General features: G+C 38.9%; 1 long non-coding RNA gene across 2 annotated transcripts in view; it reads right to left on the reverse strand.

Annotated features, from left to right (window-relative positions):
• LOC139083840 (uncharacterized) overlaps nt 1-18673 on the reverse strand; it is a 117042-nt gene that overhangs the window by 46640 nt on the left and 51729 nt on the right. The window contains exons 4-5 of one of the 2 annotated variants that reach the window (XR_011540819.1): nt 15002-15075; nt 3560-3783 (exon numbers count right to left, since the gene is read on the reverse strand). This is a non-coding gene — a long non-coding RNA (uncharacterized lncRNA). Of the gene's footprint in view, nt 1-3559; nt 3784-15001; nt 15076-18673 lie in introns of those variants that run through there. The other variant, XR_011540820.1, reaches the window with a different exon arrangement.

Genomic DNA, 18673 nt, shown 5'->3' on the forward strand with positions numbered 1-18673 from the left:
GGAATAAATAACATAGGGTCTTAAATATTTTGGATTATAAAGGCAATATGAAGCCAGTGAAGGGTTTGAATCAGGACAAGGCAACCAATTTGTGTTATAAGGCAATCTTTTTATCTGCAACGCAGTGAATATATTTGAGGAGGAAAGAGTGCGAATGCAGAAAAAGCTAGGAAACTGGTAGATTCATGCAAGGCAGATATGACAACGATTTGCATTAAGGTGGTGGTAGTGCAGATAAATAGACCTGGACAAATTAGGAAGGTAATTAAAAGTTAGTATCAACAGGATTCTGCCTAGCAGGCTAAGCCTGCTTCCCAAGCCCTCCCAACCTCCCGTATCCACTTCCTTACCTGGAGAAATTCTATGCATTCTTAAATTGAAACTCAAGTGCCAACTGCATTTTGATTACTTCCCTCCCACAGGCAAAGTTAGTGGATTACCCTTACAGCACCTGGCAAATTCATCCCTGAAGGCAGTGGATTTCAACCCTGGACACACATTAAAGTCACTGGGGAACTTTTAAACACTTCTAATACTTGCCTCCCATCCCAGACTGACTCTTTAGGAGTTGGGACAGAGCAAGAATACTGCGTAAAATCTCTCCAGGTGGTTCTAATTGTATTCAGGGATGGGAACCAGCACTTCAAGGCCATTTAACATACTGGCATTTTTAGTTGTCCTTTCCACTAAGCTGCAAACTCATGGTGGACTAGGACTGTTGTCTCATCTTTACATCCCAAGGGCTTAGCACAGCAATGATACATCTTAATTTACTCCTATGTATTTAAATAAATTAAAATATACAAGCTTAATTATTTTTAGCCATTTGAGGCTTTCCTTCCCATGAAGATGACTGGGAATAATTCAGGGGAGATTCATGAAGAATGCACTAGAAACACCTTACTAAGGTGGAAGCAGACACTTAAAATCACCTTGGAAATAAAAGTATAAAAAGCATGTAACTGTTGCCAAAACGTAAATATTGTTACCCTTGGCAATATGCCCTGATGTGGGTTCTGCCCAAGGGTTTTCTCTGACCTGTAGAGAAAAACAAATATTTTTTTTTTTAAAAAGTATCTGTTTCAATAACTGTACATTGGTCCAAAGTACACAAGCTAATTGTCTACTTTGACCCTAATGTCCAATCTGTTCCCAAGCACAGAGGCAATCTCTAGTCTTGTCGGAGTAGGAAAGGTACAGACTAATTTTTTTTATCTATCCCTACTTCATCTAGTTTTGGGGGACAAGCACAGCCTGATTTCTCTGAAAGCCTTATCATATTACTGATTTTGGAATGACACTGTAGCTTGTCCATTACCACAATTCAAGGGACTGGATTTCACTGCCTTGTAATATAGCACCTGTTCAGTTTTGAAAGACGCCATTTGATTCCATCATAAAGTGACTGCTTAATTTAACAGGAAGTAAAATCAGCTTATAAGAAGGCCTAGACAAAGCCTAGAGGGCCCCTTTCCATCCTGACTATAAGACTCTGGACCCATAGGGAAGTGTCTGAACACCTGTACAGATTGGTGCTGAATTGAATTAGTGCTATAATTTTTTTTCTAATGTTAACATGATTATGCTCTTTTATAAAACAATAGCTCTATCAATGAAGGGATAAAAGGACCAAATGGGAGAACTTAGCCAAACTGGTCTCCCTGTCTGGAGGGGTAGAACTTGGGCAGAGACTCCTAAAGTGAGGGCTGAGTGTCGATGCAGACACAGCTGGACTGCAACCAGTGGAAAATGAAGCCTGTGATCAAAGAATCAGCAAGAACTCAGAGGTATAGTTGAAACGGAGTTAGAGAGGTGGGGGGAAATTATAGAGCTGAAGCTAAATCTAAAGCAGAGTCTGAGACAGCGGACAGGCAAGAGGCTGAGAGTGAAGCCCAAAGGCAGAATCTTGAGGGATTGCCTGAGGTACGATCCTTAGAGAGGGTGAGCCTCTAATAGGTACGTGCTCTTGCAACTGCAATTCAGAAGGATGGTGTTTTCCATAATTATTATTTTATTTAATTTCAGGGATCTTCTATGTCTCATATCTTATCTTTCTAACCCTGTTAATATTGCTTAGATCCAAATTTCTGGTCTATCTCTGCAGGACTTCATGGCATGAAATTTGTGCACTAATCTCATTCTCGATTTCTGCATTAGTTTTCTATCAACTTGTGAAAAATAATCACAAATTTAGTGGCTTAAAACCACACATATTTGTTATCTCACAGTTTCTGTGCGTCAGAAGTCTGGCATGGCTTAGCTGTGTGCTCTGCCCCAGATGTCGCAGGCTGCAATTAAGATGCCCTCTGGGCTGCATTTTCAACTGGAGGCTGTCCTGGGGAAGAGGCCTCTTCCAAGCTCTTTGACGTTATGGCAGAGTTTAGTTCCCCGCAGCTGTAGGACTGGGCTCCTCAGCTTCTACGGCCACCTGCAGTTCCTTTGCGACACGGTCTTTTACATACACAGTTCATGACATGGTTGTTTGATGTTTCAGGCCAGTAGGAGAATCTCTGCTGCGTGCAATCTTTCTGATCTCTTTTAAGGCCTCAACTGATTAGATCAGGCTTGCCTAACATAATCTCCCTAAGTTAAAGTCAACTGGTAAGAAACTTTGCACCTGAAAAATCCCTTTGCAGAAGTACTTATATGTTGCTCACCTACATAGGGGAGAAGGTATCTACACCAAGGGCCAAGAGTCTTGGGGCCATCTTAGAATTCTACCAGAGATCCATTTTACATTCTTATCCTTAATTTACCTTTGACTCATTTTCGTACTTAGATTAAATATATTTATCTGGCTATATTGGATATATCTTTTTAAGCTGCCTCAATTTTATTTTTGGAACAGGACAGGTTGTACATAAATATATTGTAGTAATGCAGTATTTATGGAAACATACTGGATTTCAAGTTTAGAAAGACCCAAATCTATGCAGTTTCAGGAAGGTCAAAAGGAAAAATACGTAAACTTTGATGTCAAGGAGCTTAAAATTTTATTGGAGGAAAAGAAATTTATGCAGTTACATAAATAAATAGCAGTACAAAAATTGAGGTACATGCAAAGTATTGGAGGAGTTCATTTCTTATTGGAGGAATCAGGAAAGGCTTCATGTAAGAGGTGGCATTTAAATTGGACTTGAAGTGATGGGTAGGATATAGATAGATGGAGAAGACATTGGAAAAAAAAACTGTTCTAGAACAAGGTACAAGCAAAGTAAATGCACATTGAAGACAAAGTTTGGAGAACACAAGGCAAGATTTTTATTTTGACTGGAGTCTCTCATGGGCCTGATTAGAAGAAGTGGAATGAAAGTAGATTCATATTAGGATCCGCCTGAAGTGCAGTCAAAAGGTTTCATTTATTACTATTAATTCTTTGAATAAGAAGGTGAGTCAGTGAACATTTCTGAAAAGGAACAGGAAAACTGTAGGTAGGTGGTAGGTGGTATGGATTGGAAGTGGGAAAGTCTGAGGCATGAAGGCTAATTGGTTGGCATCAGTTATAATAAGTAACCAGCAGTTCTGCTTACTATTGTTGCATAATAAACCACCCCAAAACTTGCGACTCAAACAACAATTATTTTATTATCTCTCAAAGTTTATGTGAATCAGAAATATGAGAAGGGCTTGGGTGGGTAGTTCTGGCTAGGGGCTCTCATCAGATTGCATTCAGAAGGTGGCAGAAGCCGACCTGCAGGGAGCTGGTGCAGCTGGACCCTCTTTCTTTCAGTTCATTTGTCTTGATTTCTTTTTTTCCTCTCTCACTCTGTCTCTCCTGGTAGCCTGAGAAAGTCAACATATAGTCTGCTTACACAGGTTAATTTGGGCTTCCTCACAGAATGTTAGCCGCAGGACAGTTTATTGCTTCTATGGTGGCTCAGGGCTCCAACATGAAGGTTTTAATGAATAAAACAGTCTGTCTCCCCTTTTCTAACCTAGCTTAAGATGCTACCCAGTGTCCCTTTGCTGCATTCTGTTGATTATAATTGAGTCCCAAACTTTTCCATATTCAAGGGGAGGGGAATTATACTCCATATCCAGGGGTGTGACAAGATTATAAAGGAAAACAGAAAATGGAAGATGACATCATAACTGTTTTTGTACAATACAATATGCTACCAAAGGGAAGAGTCAGATTTGACAGTGAAATGTAAAGTATATGTCAAGCAATGCATGTATATTTAACTAACTGTTTAACTAAAATAGGAAAGTTGTGATAAAGGCCACTTTTTAAGGAGTTTGATATTGTTATGAACATCATATTTATGGTAATTTTTTGTTTAAATGCATGACTCCGCCAGGATAATGAAGCATACTCTGGTTTGTATGTCTTGGAACTAAAACAATGATTATGAAATAAAAGGATGAATTAACAAATTGTGTTAAACACTGTCACTTTGAAATATTCAGATGAAAACATCTAGAAGGAAGTTAAAAAAGAAGACTCTAAAATTCAGGAGAGATACCAGGATTAGAGACCTCGCTTTGGGAAGCATTCACACAGTGTCATTGAACTGCCACAAGAAGGCCGATTCTCTTCCCTGGGCTTTCATTGGTACAGGAATATTTGAACCAGGTAATCTCCATGAATGAGATGCAATTTGTAGTCATTTCTGCCTGTTATAAGGCTTTTATCTGCTCCATTCAGTTTAGAGGAAAGACTGTTCTTTCCTCTAGCATCCAGTGTCACAATGATTCTGTAAGAGGTCATGTTGACATCTAGTGAGAGTCTGAACCCACACTCAAGCCCAGCTCCTCTATTGATTCAACTACCCTTTGAGGCCAGGGAGGTGGCCATAATGTTGCTGCTGCTAGAAAAGGTAGGCTTTAGTAAAGAGCAAGCTTTCTCTTGAATCCTGGCCCTGTTAGATAATGGCTATGTGACCTTGGCCTAGTTGTTTAATCTTTATGACCCTGTGTTCTCATCTGTAAAATTGAGAAAATAATACCTGGCAGAAATTATATGAGATTGTGAATATAAAATGTGTGACTCTGCTTGGTACATAGAAGATAATCACTAATAAAACTGTAATTTTCTGACTCAGTCTGATATTTAGGATGATCAGAGGGGAAAAAAAGCACTTAACGTTTGGTCTAAACATTTTGGGTCATTTTAAAAGTGGTATCTGGTCCACTGTGAGGTAATTCATGAATTGTGAAGCCTCACCTATAGTTATACAAAGAAATTTTACAGATTCTATATTGAAATATCAGGTTTCTTGTCTGTGTATAGCCAACACCCAAGTGATTGAATGACTTTTAAAAAATTAGGTGAGAATTTTGCGTCAGTGGAGCTAAAGCAGATTGGGCAAAATACTTGATATAATCTTTGGCTATATAACTATTTTGAGTCCTTAAAATTAAAGTAGTGGTTTTTTAAGGGCTCCCTTGGGTTTTGGCTCATCTTTTCTTAAGATCTATAATTCCTCATGATTAATGTTATGTGCACAGAATTTAACAACATGCTTTCTTGTGCTATGATGCTGAGAAAAACTTATGAAGCTCTTTGTATCCATTTGACAATAAGCTGTTACTGTGTCTTGCTATCTCTTCAGTCCCTAGATTAACATGGAGTTCTTTCACTGGTATAAATTAGTTTTCCAGACAGTTTCCATAAAACATCAGTACTTCGAAGGTATGTACTCACAGAAAAAGTGTGTTCTGCCACTAAGCAACCTCAGAATAATATTTTGAACACTTTAGACCTCGGTTTAAAAAAAGTTCTTGAAGTATGTCATCTTTAAAAAGTTATACTTTCTGAGTGATGTCAGCATCATGGTGGAGTGAGCTCTTCCCTTAGTCTCTCCCCACTAAGATACAATGAAAAGGACATTCATAAACCAGAGGACATTCACACAACACAATAGACATCTGAGAGATCTGCACAGCCATAAATCTGAAGGTGGAAGTGCTGGACCCAGCTGGGGAGGCAGTGGAAGTAAGGAAGGGGATCTTCTCTCCCTCCTCAAATGGCAGCAATCTAGGGCACAGGGCCTCATGTGGCAGCTGGCGAATGACTGAGAGAAGTGGGAAAGGGCAGCCCTCTGCAGGAATGTCATCGCTCTTGCAGTTGCCTCCCAGCCCAGGGGAATGATCCACATCAAAGAGGCTAAGCAATCATGGGGGAATCTTTACCAAGCTGAGCAGCCCAGGAGGGCAGACAGCAAGTACAGAGCAGGAGCACCCCCAGGATTGTAAGTGTGAAATAAAGCACCCCTCCCACCCTCCTGCCTGGTGCACCAGCTCAGCCAGTAGGCCAGATCAGGGGATTCCTGCAGAGTGCCTGTGTAACTATGTGTGTAAAGCAGTGTAGCCACCCCTGACACAGGAAGGGTTAATAATCACTGGAAAAGGCTTGCCAACAAACTGTGACCCAGAGGTGAGAAGGCTGGTGAGCCAATGGCGGGTAAGACCTCCAGGGGGAGGTAACTTAAGACAGGCACGGTCGCTTGGGGGCACAGATGGAGACATGATATTGATATTGGGAGCAGGAGGGGCCATTGCCTAGGAGGCCTTGCCTGCTCTGAGATAAAAATATACGAGCACAGCAAAAACATGATAATATCAAAACAGAGGCCGAGGGAGGGGTCCTTGAGAAATCACTAAGAATTCTTGGCATTCACTAATTACTTCATCCAGAACACCTGTGTATGTTTAACAGACGTGAGCTATGTATATATTGAAACGCTGGTTATAATAAACTCAGAGTGGCCATCAGCCCTCTCCATATCTATCCTGATGTGTACATTGGATTGCGACACCAACAAGCAGCAGTGGGCAGTGGGCAAAGGCAGACAGGCCTCAGTCAGCACATCTTCCAAAGGACAGGTACAGCTGCATTGTGGCAGGTTCAGAATACCCAACAGCTGCATCCACCACCTGTGGCAGCATGTGGAATCTGTGACCAGATACTACCACTATGCAAAAGCACAAGTCAACTCCATGAAATAGCATGAAGAGATATATTAACATTTCAGACCAGAAGGAAAATAACAAATACCCAGAAATCAATCCTAAAGTCACAGAAATTTACAATATAAATGACAGTGAATTCAAAATAGTTATCATAAAGAAACTCAGCGAGTTACAAGAAAACCCAGAAAGACAGTTCATTCAAATCAGGAATAAAATTAACGAACAGAGGGAATTCTTCACAAAAGAGATTGAAGCTATTTTAAAAACCAACCAGAAATGTTACAGATGAAAAACACAATGTGTGAGATAAAGGAAAATCTGGAATCTTTTTCTTTTTTTTGAGGAAGATTAGCTCTGAGCTAACATCTGCTGCCAATCCTCCTCTTTTTACTGAGGAAGACTGGCCCTGAGCTAAACTCCATGCCCATCTTCCTCTACTTTATACGTGGAATGCCTGCCACAGCATGGCTTGCCATGTGGTGCCACATCTGTACCTGGGATCAAAACCAGCAAACTCTGGGCTGCTGAAGTGGAACGTGTGAACTTAACTGCTCTGCCACTAGGTTGGCCCTTGGAATCTTTAAATAACAGAACTGATATTATGGAGGGCAGAATTAGTAATTTAGAATACAGAAATATAGAAATGCTTCAGATGGAAGAGGAGAAAGAACTAAGACTAAAAAGAAATGAAGAAATTCTCTGAGAAATATCCAACTCAATTAGAGAAGGTAACATAAGGATGATAGGTATTCCAGAGTGAGAAGGCAGGGAGAAAGGAGCAGAGAACTTGTTCAAAGAAATAATTGCTGAGAACTTCCCAAACCTGGGGAAGGAGCTAGAATTACATGTAGGTGGAGCTAATAGAACACCTAATTACATGAATGTAAAAAGACCTTCTCTAAGGCACACACTAGTAAAACTGGCAAAATTCAATGTCAAAGAAAAAATATTAAGGGCAGCAAGGTAGAAGAAAATGACATACAAAGGATCCCCTATCAGGTTTTCAGTGGATTTCTCTGCAGAAATCTTACAGGCTAGGAGAGAGTGGAATGATAAATTCAAAATTCTGAAAGACAAAACCTTTCAGCCAAGAATACTCTATCCAGTGAAAATATCCTTCATATATAATGGAGAAATAAAAACTTTCCCAGATAAACGAAAACTGAGGGAGTTCATCACCATGACACCCCCCCTACAAGAAATGATCAAGAAGGCCCTCACCTGAAAAGAAAAAGAAAGGATTTACAAAGCCTTGAGCAAGGAGATAAATAGACAGACAAAATCAGAAAGTTGCCTCTTTCTATCAGAACAGGTTAGCAAACACTTAATGGTAACATTAAAGTTAAAGGGAAGGAAAACACTAAAAATAACTATAATCACTTCACTTTAATTAAACCTCACAACAGAAATGGAGTAAGTTGTGACAATAACTTAGACAGGGAAAAGAAAAGAGATGGAACCTGGTTAGACTAAGGAAATAAGAGGCTATCAGAAAAGGGACTATCTCATCTATGAGTTCTTTTATACAAACCTCACAGTAACCACTAAACAAAAAATCAGAACAGAGACACAAATGATAAATAAAGAGAAAACTGAGAAAACCATCATAGAGAACCACCAGACTGAACTGACAGTCTCAAATACATGGGACGAGAAACAAGGGAAATACAGAACAACTGGAAAATGAGTGATAAAATGGCAGTATTAAGTCCTCATATATCAATAAGCACTCTAAATGTAAACAGATTGAATTCTTCAACCAAAAGACACAGAGTGACTTGATAGATTAAAAAACAAGATCCAACAGAATGCTGCCTCCAGGAAATACATCTCAACTCTAAAGACAAAGACAGGCTCAGAGGGAAGGGATTGAAGATGATACCCCAAGCTAATGGCAAACAAACGAAAGCAGCTATTGCCATACTTATATCAGACAAAGTAAATCTCAAGAAAAAAAAGGCAATGAGAGACAAAGCGGGGCAGTATATAATGATAAAAGATACACTCCACCAAGAGGACATAATACTTATAAATATATATGCATCTAACACAGGAGCACCAAAGTACATAAAGCAACTACTTACAGACCTAAAAAGAGAAATAAACAGCAACACAATAATAATAGGGGACATTGACATCCCACTTCCATCAATGGGTAGATCATCTGAAAAGAAAGACAATAAGGAAATAGTGGAATTAAAAGAAAAACCAGAACAGACAGACTTTACAGATAGATATAGACCACTCCATCCCAAAACAGCAGAATACACATTATTCTCAAGTGTACATGGAACATTCTCAAATACAGACCATATGTTGGTAAACAAGGCATGCCTTAATAACTTTAAGAAGAATTGAACTCATATGAAGGAGCTTTTCTGATCACAAAGCTATGAAACTAAAAATTAACTGCAAGAAAAAAGTTGGTACAGTGACAAACATGTAGAGACTAAACAACTTGCTACTGAACAACCAATGGATCAAAAAAGAAATTAAAGGAGAAATCAAAAAATATCTGGAAACAAATGAAATTGAGAATACACCATACCAACTTATATGGGGAGAAATCAAAAAATATCTGGAAACAAATGAAATTGAGAATACACCATACCAACTTATATGGGATGCCACAAAAGTGGTCCTAAGAGGGAAATTCATAGCAATATAGGCCCACTTCAACAAAAAGGAAAACTTTCAAAAAAGAAATCTTAAACTATAGCTAACAGAACTATAAAAGGAGGAATTAACAAAGCCCTAAGTCAGTAGACAGAGGGAAATAATAAAAAGTAGAGCATAAATAAATGAAATTGAAAACAAAAAAACAGTAGAAAGGATCAATGAAACTCAGAGATGGTTATTTAAGAAGATAAACAAAATTGACAAGCCCTTAGCCAGACTCACCAAGAAAAAAAGAAAGAAGCCTCAAACAAATAAAATTAGTAATGAAAGAGGAGAAGTTACCATGGATATAATGGAAATGCAAAGGAATATAAGAGAATATTGTGAAAAACTATATGCCATCAAATTGGACTATCTGGAAGCAATGGATAAATTGTTAGAATCATACAACCTCCAAAAACTGAATCAAGAAGAAATAGAGAATCTGAATAGATCAATCACAAATGAAGAGACTGAAACAGCAATAAAAAATCTCCCAAAAAATAAAAGTCCAGGCCCAGATGGGTTCTCTGGAGAATTATACCAAACATTCAAAGAAGATTTAATATGTATCCTTCTCAAACTAGTCCAAAAAATTGAAGATAGAACACTTCCTAACAGACTCTAGAAGGCCAACATTACCCTGATTGCAAAGCCAGACAAGGACAACACAAAGAAGGAACATTACAGGCTAATATCGCTGTTGAACATAGATGCAAAAATTCTCAACAAAATATTGGCAAACCAAATACAGCAATACATTAAAAGGATCATACACCATGATCAAGTGGGATTTATACCAGAGACACAGGGATGGTTCAACATCTGCAAATCAATCAATGTGATACACCACATTAACAAAATGGGGAATAAAAACCACATGATCATCTCAGTAGATCGAGAGAAAGCATTTGACAAGATCCAACATCCATTTATGATAAAAACTCTCAATAAAATGGGTTTAGGAGGAAAATAGCTTAATGTAATAAAGGCCACATATGACAAACCCACAGCCAACTTCATACTCAATGGGGAAAAACTTAAAGTCATCCCTCTGAGAACAGGAACAAGATAAGGGTGCCCACTCTTGCCACTCTTATTCAACATAGTACTGGAGGTTTTGGCCAGAGCAATTAGGCAAGAAAAATAAATAAAGTGTATCTAAATCAGAAAGTAAGAAATGAAACTCTTCCTGTCTGCAGAAGACATGATTTTATATATAGAAAACCCAACAGAGAACTATTAGAAATAATCAACTACTACAGCAAAGTCGCAGGGCACAAAATCAACTTACAAAAATCAGTTGCCTTTCTACACTCTAATAAAGAACTAACAGAAAGAGAACTCAAGAACACAATCGCAATTACAATCCCAACAAAAAGAATAAAGTATCTAGGAATAAATTTAACCAAGGGGGTAAAAGATCTATACAATGAAAACTATAAGACATTATTGAAAGAAATCACTAATGACATAAAGAAATGGAATGATATTCCATGCACATGGATTAGATGAATAAACATAGTTAAAGTGTCCACACTGTCTAAAGCAATCTACAGATTGAATGCAATCCCAGTCAGAATCCCAATGACATTCTTCAGAGAATTGGAACAAAGAATCCAAAAATTCATGGGGGGCCAAAAAAGACCCTGAATAGCTACATAAATCCTAAGAAAAAAGAACAAAACTGGAGGCATCACAAGCCCTGACCTCAAAATATGCTACAAAGCTACAGAAATGAAAACAGCATGGTACTGGTACAGAAAAAGACACACAGATCAGCGGAACTGGACTGAAAGCCCAGAAATAAAAGCACACATCTACAGACAGCTAATCGTTGACAAAGGACCCAAGAACATACAGTGGAGAAAGGTAAGTCTATTCAATAAACGGTGTTGGGAAAACTGGACAGCTACACGCAAAAGAATGAAAGTAGACCATTATCTTTCACCATACACAAAACTTAACTCAAAATGGATTAAAGCGGTAAATGTAATATGTGAAACTATAAAACTTCTAGAAGAAAATATAGGCAGTACGCTCTTTGACGTTGATCTTAGAGGGACCTTTTTGAATACCATGTCTACCCGAGCAAAGAGAACAAAACAAAAAATAAACAAATGGTACTGCATCCCACTAAAGAGCTTCTGTAAGACAAAGGAAACCAGGAACCAAACAAAAAGACAACCCACCAACTGGAAGAATATATTTGCAAATCATATATCCAGCAAGGGGTTAATCTCTAAAATATATAAAGAACTCATACAACTAAACAACAAAAAATCAAACAAGCCAATCAAAAAATGGGCAGAGGATATGAACAGATATTTCTCCAATCAGATATACAGATGGCCAGCAGGCACAGGAAAAAATGTTCAATATCAGTAACCATTAGGGAAACGCAAATCAAAACCACAATGAGATATCACCTTACTCCTCTTATAATGGCTATAATTACCAAGACAAAAAACAACAAACGTTGGGCAGGATGTGGAGAAAATGGAACCCTCATACACTATTGGTGGGAATGAAAACTGTTGCAGCCACTATGGAAAATAGTATGGATATTTCTTAAAAAAGTAAAAATAGAAATACCATCCAACCTAGCTATCCCACTACTGGGTATTTATCCAAAGAACTTGAAATCAACAATTCATAGGGACTTACACACCCCTATGTTCATTGCAGCATTATTCACAATTGCCAAGATGTGGAAGCAACCCAAGTGCCCAACAAATGAAGAAGATGAGATATATGTATACATAATAGAATACTACTCAGCCATAAAATAAGACAAAATTGCCCCATTTGCAACAACACTGAAGCACCTTGAGGGTATTATGTTAAGTGAATTAAGCCAGACAGAGAAAGACTAACACTGTATGATTTCACTCATATGTAGAAGATAAACAAACACATGGACAAAGAGAACAGATCAATGCTTACCAGAGGGGAAGGGGAACTCAATAAGATAAATTTTAAAAAAGTTATACTTTCTATTGTTCTAAGATCCCCATTTACCAGGAAAACAAGATTATAAGCAGTAGCATTTTCTTCCATTAAATAGACTCATAAAATAAATTGAGGGGTGACATACTGCCTTCTCATTACGCCTGAATAATGACTCAGATGGAGTTTCCCTGAGGCATATTTCTGATGACTTGCTGGACCAGCTACTGCCTGATTCCCTTTCTCTCCTCCTGTGTTTGCCAGTTCCTTGAAACTGAATTCATTACAAGTTTCACTGATCAGTCAAGCTTGTTTCTAGCCAGATCTAGAGCCAGCCTGCACTCATCCTATCCTTGTCTCATGAAGCATGGAACTGAATATTTAGCATGAAAAAGAAATGAAAATACACAAAGTTACAAAGGCAATAAATACAACAAACATCGCAATCTAGTCAAACGAAATAATTTTTGTACTAGTTAACTACCTGATAGCAATTTTATAATATTTTTGTACATTTTTCGACTTTATATTCTTTGAATGACTATTGACAATGATATTGTAATATCATTTCCTATAGATAATAGATAATTCAGTCTTTTCTCTAGCACTGTTGATTGAAATGTGTTTTTTATTACTAATAGTTTGGAAAAATTTCTTTCCTCTTCACAGCTCATTATTGGTAACATGACCTAAGTTTTTAGGATTATTGTCAAGTTTTGACAACCTGAGAGATAAGGTCTCTGGCCCTTTACCTTTTGTCAGAACTCCAAAAGAATTGGTCTGCAGTGCGTAAGAGTACTCCAAGAAGCCATGCCTACATCTGGCCATCAACAACAACCTCATGGAAGTGACTGAGGACCACATAATTATCTCACTAAATCCTAATTAAATGTGTCCCTAATTTAGCAGGGTTCCAAAATTACCCCCAGCCACTCTAAAGCCACTGGATGTAAAGGGAGGTGTGATGGAGGGGAAGAGGCATTACAAAGAGACAGTGGTCCTATCTGCAAAATTGTCTTACTTTGGCAAGTTTTACAATACTACAAGACAATGTGAACACCTTGCTAAGGCCTCCCAGGGGCTTGAGAGAACTCATGCAAGTGAGGGGTCCTGAAGCTAAAGCTTCATTAGCTTCACAGTAAAATTCCCACTCTGTATCCATCCTTGAAGTATTCCTGCTAAAACAAGAAACATTCCCAGAAGCTTGGGACAGAGCCTGGGGCCTTAGTACTTGTTTTACTTTTGCCGTTTAATTAGTCCCATATCTCAGCCAGCTGCTTGCAGGCATGGGGGGTGGGTCTTACCTCATACACACACATTCCCACAACTCGAAAATGAAATGACTACCAGATTGACACATAGCTACAGCTCCCTGGATATTTACCTTTTTTTCATTTTTGTGCTTACTAATTTTCAAATGCTACTGTGTCTGTATATGTATGGAGGCTATGAGTTTGCCATATGCAGGCTGTGCCAGATTCCCAAAATGGCGTCTCCCTAATCCCATGTTGTCAGCATACTTTAAGTTTGAGGCTCCCCAGGCTCAACAGTTGCAAAACTTTGGTATTGAAATTAAATTTTAGTACTTCCTGAGCTAAATGACTTGCAATTCTCCCCGCATGTGATCAGAGGTGTAATATTAGACATATGAACTATGTATCTACAATATACAGCTGTAAGCAATCACACAGCAGGTTTTAAGCCAACATGATACTTCCTATAAAGATGATTCTGGCAGACATGATTAATCAACCACAACTCTTCTTCCCAATGGTCCTAAAGGAAGATTTGAAAGTGTAGCTCCCTGCAATTATATGCTAAAAAAATCATCTGATAATATTTAATATTCTAGGGAATTTTTAAACAGTTTAAATAATTTTATCTTCATACTTTCACTTTGTGGTACTCATGTTTGTCAGCATTATATAAAAGCTAGTATTAATTTGAACTTGCACTACATGCCTGATGATGAAATTGATGTTTAGAGCAGTTGAAATAATGAGGCATACAATTAGTAACTAATTCCCTAAAAATAGGATTGCTTATCAGGCATATAAAGCCAGAATTCTTACATGGATCTTACTAATCCCAGATGCAGCATATATATGAGACATTTCTCCTCATGCACATCACCTTCCCCTCCTCCCACTCCCAGCTCGCTTTGGAAAACACAAACTCTCTCTCTCTCTATGTATATATGTATATGTATTTGATTCTCATTACTCATGGTAGTTATGTTCCATAAAGGCACTGTGAACACTGAAGTAGTGAATACTGATAATGAACCACTGATCTTAGAAGAAATACAGGGTTAGGTTTCTGTCAGACTCTGGTCACAATATTTCATCAGTTGCTCAGTATATGACCTTGTTTGATGTGTGCTTCTGATTAAGGAAAACTTACTTAATATATATTGTTGAGTTATTAACATTGAAGTCACAGTCAACAGTATCATAATTCATGACTGAATTAAGCTTACCTAACACAGGAATTTTCTCTACAGGGCACATCATAGTCTTCTTGCACTCAGGAATAATGAACAGCACATCAGCCCTATGCATGGGAGGCATTTTAAACAGTGAAATCATTAATAAAAAGTGAAAAAATGTGAAAAACATAAAGTATATTAAATTACAGTATGAGACCTGAAATAAGAAAGCAAAGTGCCACCTTGCTCAGCTGGGAACATTCGTATCAGATGACTCGAAATGTTCTCCCTTTTGTACATGTCCACAAATGATCATAGAAGTGCCATGAGTGTTGACTTTGGGGTTACAAATAAATTTTAGGGAGTAGATGAATTTACAAAGACACAATTCATAAATAATGAAATTTGACTGTGTGTGTATATGTATACACACATATATGTAAATTGAATCTTCATCAGCATCCACTGTACTGTTTATGCTCGGGAGAAATACAGGTAACGTAGAGAGATGCCCTCTTTTTCCTGGTCATGGAGGCAATGGTCTCCTCCTCACTGTGGGTGAGGGACTAGGTAGAGAGAGTAACTACCTAAATGATATATTTGGTGGTTGATCTCCCAATTCTTCCTCCTTAGTGTATAGATGGAGATATAACTTCAAGGAAAGGCAGAAATCTTTTAAAAGGAGACTTCCACAGTAATTACATATATAAACAAAACCCCTCAATTAAGGAATGAGCCTGCCATGATGCAAGATGGAAACAGTAAACTTTAATTTGTGGATTGTGACCTGGATGATCAGAAACTTGAGTTATTATATCATGTGTTAACATAGAATTATTGAATAACAGAAGTTGAATGCGGCTTTAGAAATATCTCAGGTGTCAGTTTATCTCATCTTGCTTCAGGGAATTCTAATCATTAAAAACATGTTGAGCTGAAATTTGCTTTCCTTTCATTTCAGATCTTTTGCCGTGGTTCTCTTCTTGGTGGCTGTAGAGAGGAATCTAATCTCTCTTCTAATAACAGGACATTGCATATTTAAAGGGTTTCCATCTGAACTGCTATCAAACTTACTCTCAACTAAAACCTCCCTTTAACATGTACTGCTTTTATGCCATCTCGCCCCCATCCTTTTACATGATAGTTGGATTTTTTAACTCAAGAATAGTAAGACTTTATATGGATCCCAGTTTAAATCTTGTAAGACTCAGCTTCAACCTCTCAAACTCTTTCTGGACTGAACCTATTTGCTGACCCCTACCAGTTCCTTTCATCTGTGAATATGGTTATTAATATTTTGAATAAAACATTAATTAAAAAACTGTAGCATGCTAATGGAAGCATGAATGCAGGTAACCCATATGGTGCCTTTGTGCAAAATTAGAAAAAATATGTGTCCTTTTTCATAAGAAATAAACTGCTAGATGACTTGTTTTTTGCTGAGGAAGATTCTCCCTGAGCTAACACTGTTGCCAATCTTCCTCTTTTTGCTTGAGGAAGATTCACCCTCAGCCAACATCTGTGCCATTCTTCCCCTATTTTATATGTTGGTCGCTGCCACAGCATGGCCACAGACAAGTGGTATAGGTCCGTGCCTGGGAACCTGAACCCTGGCTGCTGAAGTGGAACGCTTTGAACATAATCACTAGGCCACAGGGCTGGACCCCATAATAGAAATTTTTAAAAGTTTTTTAGTTCTTTAAATACCTTTACTATGTTTAACAGTAAACTTCAATGATACATTTTAACTTTTATTAAATTCATTATAATTCTATGAGTTACAAATGTAATGTCGAACATGAAAAAACTATGATATCCTTTATTCTTTTTTAAAAATGTTTTTAAATAGCAGTAATGTTGTCTTATAACATATGAATTTTAAGTGTACATTGTAATATATTTTGAATTCTGTGTAGATTACATCATGCTCACCACCCAAAGACTAATTACAATCCATCACCACACACGTGTTCCTAATCACCCTTTTCACCCTCCTCCCTCCCCCTTCCCCTCTGGTAACCACCAATCCAATCTCTGTTGCTATGTGTTTGTTTGTCGTTATTTTTATCTTCTACTTATGAGTGAGATCATATGGTATTTGACTTTCTCCCTCTGACTTATTTCATTTAGAATAACACCCTCAAGTTCCATCCATGTTGTCACAAATGACTGGATTTCATCATTTCTTATGGCTGAGTAGTATTCCATTGTGTACATATTAGCTGAGTGAGCTATGTGTCCTGATCTTGTAGAAGTAGCCTTACGTAAGAGACACTTTTTGAGGCCCAGCAGTATGCTTCCCTCTTGTCCCCAGTCCAAGTGTTCCAAGAGTCACCCTTGTGTGAGCTATGTGTGTCTGCTGCAGCAGAGTTGCTCTTGCTGCAGGTACCCAGGGAGTCTAGGCTTTCCCCCCTTGGTGGCTGTTTATAAATTGAATTTGGGGAGCCCCAGCGCAGTTGGCTGCAATGTCTAAGAGCACACTCCTGTTTCCATTTTTCTGTTAAGTGAGTAGGCACCCAACGTGGCTGGTTGCTAGGCTCAGAGGCTTACAATTGCTGTAGGCCCCAAGTCTGCAAGGCTGTTGTCAGCTTTCTCAGGACTGCAGGTAAGTGTGGCTTGCCCCAGGCAAGGGAGCACCGAATTATTTCAGGCTTTGGAAGGTGAGTTCAATCCCCTATGTGGCTCTTTGAGAAGCACAGGTCTTGTGCCACTGATAAGCCTCACCCCTCATGGGTCCACACCCACCATCAACACAGTCCTGTGTACATGTCCTGACCCCCTGAAGCATACCCAGTCGCCCCACTGCAGAGGCCCCCACACTCTCCACCAATGCCCCTCACACTCAATCTGCTCTTCATGCAGACCCTGCCCCACAGAGGTAGGCCCACTTGCCTGTGTATAGAGGATCAAGGGACCTACTCTATGCAGGCCCACAAATAGCCTGAGGGCTTACTGTTGGGTAGGGCCAGTTCCTAGGGTGGGCTGCTAGATCTAGTGGGTGGGGCAGACCCTGGGCCAACAAGCTAGGGGAAGAACTCCAATAGTGTCTGCCAGCGTCTGTGTCAGCACACCTGTACTAGGTCACTACAATGGCTGCTGCCACTGTCTCAGTCCCTGGAGAAGTCTCATCTTTCATCAAGAAGCACCCAGAGCCTACCAGGTGAGTCTTTTTCACCAAAGGACTGTGACCCTTCTTTCTGGAGATTTTAGGTTGCTTTCTGAGATGGGTGAATTTGTGCATGGGCCCTTTAAGAGCTAGGTTTTTCTGCTTATGTCCAATAGCTTTTCTGGGGGTATTCCCCATCGGAGTTAATAGCCAGCAAAGACGTATATTATGAGACTCATCTCAGTTGTGCTGAGTCCAAAGGATGCCTACAGTGGTAACACACTCCCATTCAGGTCCCCGCCCCTTCAGGGAAAGCTGCATAACTTAGCTTTGCTCCTGGCCAGCCAGCTGTGAAGCTCTACAGCTCACAAAGGTGGCCTTATTTCTCTTCAGAAAGGAATTTCCAGCTCTTCCACCTCAGTCAGGAATGTCCCCTGTTGTGGGGGGTTCTTTGTATCCAGTTTTCAATTCATTCAGAGGGGTAGTTTTTCCAAGAGTAGCTATAACCTGGTTGTGTTCATGGGAGGAAGTGAGTTCAGAGTCTGCCTACACCACCATCTTGAGGAGATTCTATGATATTCTTTTTGTATCATAGACACTTAATTTAAAGATGAAAG

This window comes from Equus przewalskii, chromosome 6 (genome assembly GCF_037783145.1).
Source record: "Equus przewalskii isolate Varuska chromosome 6, EquPr2, whole genome shotgun sequence".
NCBI lineage: Eukaryota > Metazoa > Chordata > Mammalia > Perissodactyla > Equidae > Equus > Equus przewalskii.